Source organism: Chinchilla lanigera, unplaced genomic scaffold (assembly GCF_000276665.1).
Source record: "Chinchilla lanigera isolate Chin_1 unplaced genomic scaffold, ChiLan1.0 scaffold00016, whole genome shotgun sequence".
Lineage (NCBI taxonomy): Eukaryota > Metazoa > Chordata > Mammalia > Rodentia > Chinchillidae > Chinchilla > Chinchilla lanigera.
This window is the reverse complement of record NW_004955417.1, coordinates 3,897,971-3,906,137: the sequence shown is the minus strand read 5'-3', so window position 1 is coordinate 3,906,137 and position 8,167 is coordinate 3,897,971.

Below are 8,167 nucleotides of genomic sequence, written 5' to 3'. Positions count from 1 at the left end.
CTACCACATCCTGGGAGCCTTCAGCAGCTCCACAGAGAGGCCTGTACGGTGAAAAACTTGACCTCAGTTCAACTGCCAGTGAACACTGAGTGATCTTGGAGGAGATCCTCCAGCTTCAGCCAAACTTTAAATAACATGCAGCTCTGACATCTTGATTGAAGCCTCATAAGATATGTGAGCTACAACCCAGCCAAGTTGCTTCTGAATTCCTGACTGTTGGAAACAGAGGTAATTCAGATTTGTTGTTTTAATCTCCTAAGAGTTAGGTAATATGTTATGCAGAAATAGATGACTAATGTAGTTTAACAACAGCAAAAGGTTGCTCTAATAGAAGTGACGTGTGGCATATTTAGGTAAAGTGAGTATGAGCTAGTCTGCCTTCCTCCCAGCTCTCTCTAGTTAAGAATTAAGATCTGATAGGGAGCCCTAGGGCTAGGGCTATGGAGCTCTGTAGTGAAGTATGCAAGGTGGACCACCCAGGCTAAGGCAACAGACTACCAGCTGAGTCATTCATGGGGGACAGTGGAGACAAAGCCAGTTCCCAGGTACAGGTAGCTGGAACTCTACTCTAGTTGCAATCAAATCTGAGAGAGGTCAGCATGCAGATACAGATCCTTCCTTTCCCACTTGCATGATACAAATCTCTCAGGAAGTTATAAAATCCCCGGAACTTTATTCCAGGAGGAAGGGTCATAGAAGAAGTGAGAGATGCGAGAACAAGGAGAGTTGTAAGAGACTGACTTCTATTTTTTTAATCTTTTAATTTTTTTTGAGACAGAGTTTTAAACTGAAAGTGATTAAGTTAACTTGAATTGATGAAAATGAATGTGGTACCACAGATAGAAACTGGGGGTTGAGGATAAATTAAGTTATAGAGAGATAAAAGTTATATGCAGAATTTTGTACATGCAATATTTGCAGTTACAAATTTTCATACCCACTGTTTTGTGACTGATAGGCTCCTCTTCTACAGCAAGATAAAACAGATCAACCATGTCAAAAAAGAACAATGGCAATTTTCCTTGTTTTTTTTTTTTTCTTTTAGAAAGACTTAACCTTAAATTGTTATTCTACTATTTGGAAATACACTGGTATTTGGAAATAAACCTTTAGGAGTACAAGATCTCTTGTATTGTACTAACGATGACAAATCCTTCTGATACACTCAAAATGTTCCAAGGAGTGAGTCTCACCATTTTACAAATATTAAGCTAATTCTATTCTTGCAACAAATCTATGGGATGTTATTACCATCAGCTCCATTTTAAAATGAGGGGGCCTGTGCAAGAACTGAGGCACAGAAAAGTTAAGCAAAATGCCAAAGGTCACAAATAGTCTGTTTTGGATATCTAACTTAAGTACTCCTTCTCATGCTCCTTGGTTGTGTCTTATATTTCTTCACATACATCCCCTGACCCTGGCAAATCAGATTCATTATGAGACCCGTGACAAAGCTGAAAAGTGTAAGATTTGGAAGCAGAATCAGTGTGTATCTTTCTGATGATGACAGACAAGAGCTTGTTGGATGATCTCTAAAATGGAGCTGATTGTACTCACCTGCAGGGCTAGGTATATGTGGAGATTTTTCTGTTGTATCCGGACTTCCATTTCAAGGTGAATAGCTTGGGATATCCTGACTGGGGGGTGGAAGATAGCTCAAATCATTAAGTCCTGGCTAGTAAACATGTAATCGGAAGAGCTGGTGCTGCTCGAGAATCTGGAGCAGGTTTTAAATAGCTCATGGGGAGCTAAGCTGGTTTTTCTAAGGCCAAGTTATCAAAAATAGTTTCTGTGTGTGTGTGTGTGTGTGTGTGTGTGTGTGTGTGTGTGTGTGTATGTGACTATCCTTGACCACAGTGCCTGAGCTTTGAAGGCCATTCTGCCTTTGTCTGTCTCTGGATGGCAGAAAAAAGCAAAAGTCGTGACACTCTCAAATATGAACTATGATTTAAATGTCTAAATAATCTCACCATGGAGCCAGAAGAGAGACCTCTGGGGCCCATGAGAGTCCATGAATTTAATAAAATCACTCTTTCTACTAACTACCTCTACAACAGCGAAACAGGGCCTGTATGGCCTGAGTCTTTTTCCATGTATTATTTTAGAATCTGTGATATTGCTGATTAACTTATTCTACCTAACTTGCCTAGAAATTTGTTGGAAAAGTATCAATACAATCTGATGGTTCTTTTCACCTCTCGTTAGATCTATTAAATATATTCCACTACCTACTAAACCTATTTTATGAATTTTCCCCTGAGAGCAACACCTATATCTGAAGTAAATGAGGAAGAATAAAATGATTTCTTTGCCAATATATTTCCCCAAATGTTTATCATGTGGAAATATTATGAACAATAATATAATAAGACTAAGGGACAAACTGTAAAGCAGTTAAGGAGCCAAATTTTGACAGTATTCTCCACTTAAAACTCTTGTTACTTTGGTCTAGGAAAAAATATGGTTTAGTGTTCTTTTCTGTAAAGGAATTTCTAAGTTCCCACCCAACTGAACTTGCTGTGTTCGTATGAAATAGTAGGTCATGTTCACTCTTCTAATGTCATTATTAAATAGCAAAGGATTTGAATTAATTTTCTAGGGGAGTGAGTTGGTTGAATTTAACACTGCTTCTTTAGTTTATCCATAATTATAAGTCAACATTTATTTAAAAAATACAGTAAAAAGAGTGTTATTTTCCTTAGAAAAGCTATAGAAATACAATAGTTATTTCTGGAAACTTTGCACTGGTTATTCTCCATTACTTTAATGTAGGCAATTTGTTATGTGCTATAGTTTGGATCTTGATGTCTCCCAAAGGCCTGTGTGTTAAAGGATTTGTACCCAGCCTGGAGCTATTGAGAGGTGGTAGAAACTTTTAAGAGCTAGGGCTTAGTGAGAGACTTTAGGTCATTGTGGACAAGGTGCTTCCAAAGGGTACCAGATTCCAGCTCCTTTCTCTGCCTCTCACATTCAGTCATGAAGTAAACAGGTTTTTTCTGCTCCTACCATATTATAGGGTCAAAGGTCCAAAGCAGTGAAGCCAGTTGATCATGGGCTAGAACTTCCAAAATTGTGAACTAAACTAAATCTTTCCTCTTTTTAAATTGATTTATCTCAGGCAACTCAAAGCTGGCTAGCTAGGCCTGTGGTTTTTAAATAAGGTAGAAACCATTTTTAAATGATGAATTTTAGGTACTATTTACTCTACACACTTCTGGACCATTATAATTTTTCTTACATGTGAATATCAATAACCATGGGTCCATTTCAACTGTGTGGAAGCCTTTCACACTTACAACAGTGACCATTTCTACTGACGTTAGTACATTTAATTCCTGTAAAGAGGATTCTTCTGGCCCAATTCATCTTTTTGATTAGGTTACAAACAGCGTAAGCTATTGAGCTGTGCATCTGTGGGCCAAGGTCCCACCCCTGGAAGAGATAGATGCTGAGTGTGAGTATGTTATAGTATCAGGTATATGTGCTATGATTTGACTGAGCTTTATTTTTATTTTTGGTTTTGTTTTGAGACAAGATCTCATTATGTAGACCATGCTGGCCCTGCTTTTGCCTTGCTTTCATTCACTATGTAGCTCAAGTCGACTTTAAAGTTTTAATCCTCCTGCCTCAGCTTCCTAAATGCTGCAATTATACCACCACACCTGAGGTAGTGGAACTTTTAAGAGGAGAGGCCTAGTAGGAAGGCATCAGGTTACGAAGACTCCACCTTTCAGGAATATATTAGCCCTGGTCTTGCAGAGTGGATTGAGCCTCACAGAAGCCCAAGAGTGGTTGTTCTAAAAAATCAAGGATGTTCCCTCCTGCTCCTTTGCATCCTTGTTTACACATAGGCCCTTTCTGCACGGGACCATCTCCTTTCCCACTTCTCTGTCATGTTGAACACTGTCAGGGAGGATTTTGCCTCAGGTATTTTGCTATAGCTACACAAAAAGCACTAAGACTGCGATGCCAGGCATAAGAGCTTTAAGGTTAAACCAATTCCTACAATATTTGGGTCTTCTGAAATAAATTCCTCATCGATCATGATGGCTCTCAAGCTTGCTTCATTTCATAAAAAGATTCTTGGGCTAAAAGATTTTTTACAGTTCTTGAGAACTGTTGCTACTATTGTTGTCTGGCTGACCTAACAGTTCTTTCTCCCCCTCTAGCTGGCTGAATTTTCTTGCTTTTTTGGTAAAAGAAACACATGAGGCTGCACCAACACCCTCCCTTTCCTCTCGCTCTGGTTGCTGGTACTACGCCTGAAGCTCTAGCAGCCATTGTGTCATTGCTTGGGACCTTGGTAGAGGTAAGCTGCTGAGTGATGTCTAGCTCAGCATTTGTCTTATGCAAGAAAAAATTACTACTTTTAAAGAAAACTGGATTTCCTATCACTTGACTTATACCTTGTCCTAACAGATATGATAAAATATGGTTATACCAAGGATGATATTGCAACTGGGCAATGTCCCATTTTTCAAGGCAGTGAAACATTTCAAGATTGAAAGTGCATGTGCTGGGGCTGGGGATTTAGCTCAGTGGCACAGCGCCTGCCTGGCAAGCACAATGTCGTGGGTTCAATTCCCGGTGCTAAAAGAATAAAAAAAAAAAAAAAGGAAGTGCATGTGTTAATTTGCTTCCCCATCTCCAGCTACCATTTTTGATCCAAGTCTAGTTATAAGTACCAACTCATACGAATTGGGCAACCGGTATAGTTTTATAAGCAGTCTTATGAATTCCTGTGGCAACATAACGTCGGAAGTATAATCTTTGAACTGCATGCCATTATGTCACAGTTGTTAATTTTGATCCAAATCAAATTATTTATCACTTCCTCCCAGTCATCTTGATATGTCAATATTAAAACTTCTACTTTGGAAAATCTCTTAAGATTTGAAGGTTACAATTTAATTAGTAGCAAAATGTTAATTAGATTCCCTTCTGGCATCATCTCTGCTTCTCTTATTCTCTCCTCCTTTCACTTTTTTCTTTAGTCTTCCTACTCTCCATTTACCCCTTGCTCATAGTTGGTCCTTTCATCAACGCAATGCAATATTGTTTTGCATCAGTGCCCTGGAGATTTTTCTTAGTATTTACCTATCTTTGTGACATTATTTTCATGTTTGTTTTTCTAAAGATTATTCCCTTCAGTACTGGGGATTGAACCCCCTTTCACTTTCACATTGAGTTACATTCCCAGCACTGCTCAGTTTTTTGTTGTTTTTCCATTTTGAGAAAAGATTTTGCTAAAAAGCTAAACTGTCTAGGCTAGTCTCAAACTTGCAATCCTCAGGCTCCCAAGTAGCGGGAATTACAGGAATGTACCATTGTACCCATCTCGCAGTCTGTTTTTGTTCTTTTCTCTAGCGTGTTATATAACATGTTATGTAACAGCTCCAGTAATGGAAAACTTTTCCAAATTTTCAACCTCAACTACTCCCCCTTTTTTTCCTGTGGGAATGTACTGTGTAAAGTATAAGCCATTTTCTGCAGTATGTGCCATTATCTCACAGCTGTTAATGTTTTGATCCAAGTCAAATTAGCCACCAATATTTTTTATTCATATATGTAAAATCATTGCATATTGTGGTATCACATTTATCAGCTAAATGACATAACTCCATCAATGTCTCAAAAATAATGCACAGTTAAATAACACAAATGGGTATGTAATGAATATTTTATTTTATTTTTATTATTACATATTTGCAGTACACAATGATTACATTAATTTTGAAGAATTGGTACTTGTGTGTAAGTCTAAAAAATATTATTTTTATCCCTTTCCATCCCTTTCCCATTTTTCCATGTTGAGGATGGTCATTTATAGGAGAATGAATGCATCCTGAGACTATAATGTACGTGAAATAGATCAGACCCACAAGTGTGGTTTACCAGATATGAGAAACTCAAAGTCTAAATAAATTAAAGAGGAAGATAAAAGATAGATAATAGGAAACAAGAAGGTAGAAATTTTGCAAAAGGGAACTTTTGTAATAAATATTTTAAACAGAAAAATCAGAAAAGAAAAAACAACACTTACTGAGCAAAATACATTGAAAAAAAGTCTATATCATTTCTTTACACAAAAGGGCCCCTAGATAGCATGTAAATGAGAGAAACAAACCAGAACATTCTTTTTCAATTCAGAAAGTTTGAAAGAATGTATAAACTAGTATTTCAAGGGCAAGGATATAGCTCAGGGGCCGAATACTTGCTTAGCATGTGCAGGCTCTGGGTTCATCCTCAGCGTGGGAACCACCCCTTCTAAAAAAAAAAAAAAAACACCAAAAAAACCAAACTAATGTCTCTTTTCCCATGTTAATCTGAAAATCTAAAATGCATTATTTAACTAGATTCCAAAGTTCAGGGGAAAGATAGTTGAAGGATTCCTAATTTTCAAAGCAGTGTTTGAAGAAATAAACCTTTGTCCTCCATCTGTAAATTATTAAGATAATTAAATAAGTTCTGAGGTTTTCTTGTATGTGCAATGATTTTTTTCTTATGTGGGGACACAGAGGCTGGGAATGTAGCTTGGTGGTAGAGTATACGCTTAGAATACATGCTGCCATGTGTTCAATCCCAAGCACCAGAATAAAAAAACAAAACAGAGACAGAGAGAGAGAGACAGACAGACAGAGAGACAGACAGAGAGAAAGAGAGAATATGCAGGAGCAAAGTAAATTTTTCTCACCTTCTGTGAAGGTTTGAGTATTTAAACATGCTGAAATAAATTAAGCAACAGGTAGATTAACGGGAGAAAAAGCATATACACTTATTAATATGCACATGTGTACAAGAGTCACACAAAATATGAAACTCAAAGCACAGCCAGACGGTTGAAGCTCCCATAGAGTCCGTAGAGCAGAGAGGGAAAGAAGGAGGCTGTAGGCACTTTTAGAGGGGCCCTGAAAACCAGAGAGTGACCTTGTACAAAGTTCCTCAGGCTGTAGGCGTGGATGTTTAATTGCTTCCTCTGTGCTGAGGGTAAGTGTGTTGTCACAGTGTGAGGTTTATGCTATGATTTGTGTATGATTTGTCTCCAAGGTGTTGGAGGGTTTTTTGTTTTTTGTTAATGAAATTTCAGTAACAAATATGAAAGTAATTACATTCTTCTTCAGTGGATCTGCTCTTTAGGTACTGTCTTAGACCAGGGGCCTTCAGCAGTGCAAATTCAGTCAATTTTATTGTATATAAATTTGGCCTCAATAAAACTGAACTTTAAAATGTGTGATGATAGCTATGATTAACATGAAAAGTACCATGCTAATTAATTTTTATTGATGGCAATTGTGATTTGGAAAGGAGGACTATGTCTCTTTTAAAAAGGTAGATGCAATCAAACTGAATTTTCTTAGCAATCTGTAGATATTATGATGGTGTGCTTTTTTATTTTGAAAATATTCTAGTATTATTCACTTTTACCAGAAAAATATATCTTAAGTAAAATTCTCTGTTTAGGTTCTTTTCATTATTTGAACATGGATTAGCAACATAATTTTTAAGAATTTATGTTTTTTTGAGTCTGGATCTCAAATTATATCTTTTCTGTTATAAGACCATCAACACAGGTCTTCTAAATTGGACAGGTGAATAAATAGCTACAAAAAATTACATTTATATTGCTTTTTTACGTATTTATCTTGTAGTATTTACTTGTACTCTATTTCTTCATGTGGATTTGAATTATCATCTAGTGTCTTTCTGTTTTAGGCTGTGAGGTTTTTTAGGATAAAGCTGTTGGGTGTGAATTCTTTCAGCTTTTGCTTGTCTTGAAACCTTTTTTTCTCCCCAGCTCTGAAAAGTTGCTTTACTGAATAGACAATCCTTTCAGGTATCTTTTGGGCATTTGCACAGCACTGCACATGTGTGTAGGTTTCTGTATCTTCACGACTACAGGAATTTTTGAGGGCCTTATGGGTATTTCCTCTACATAGTCCACGCTAGGATTTTATTTTTTCTAAATTGGTATTATTGCTTTGCACAACTGCAAAATGAGGTAATTTCTCTTGGTTATTTCAGACAAATGACCTACACATTGGAATTCTTCCCAGAGAGAAATCTCTGAATCTTCAAATGGCAAGGTATACCCTGCAAATAGGACTTTTTCAAGGAGCAGAGACACATCTTACACCACTTGTCTTAGAGCTAAAAACGGTGCTCTGGA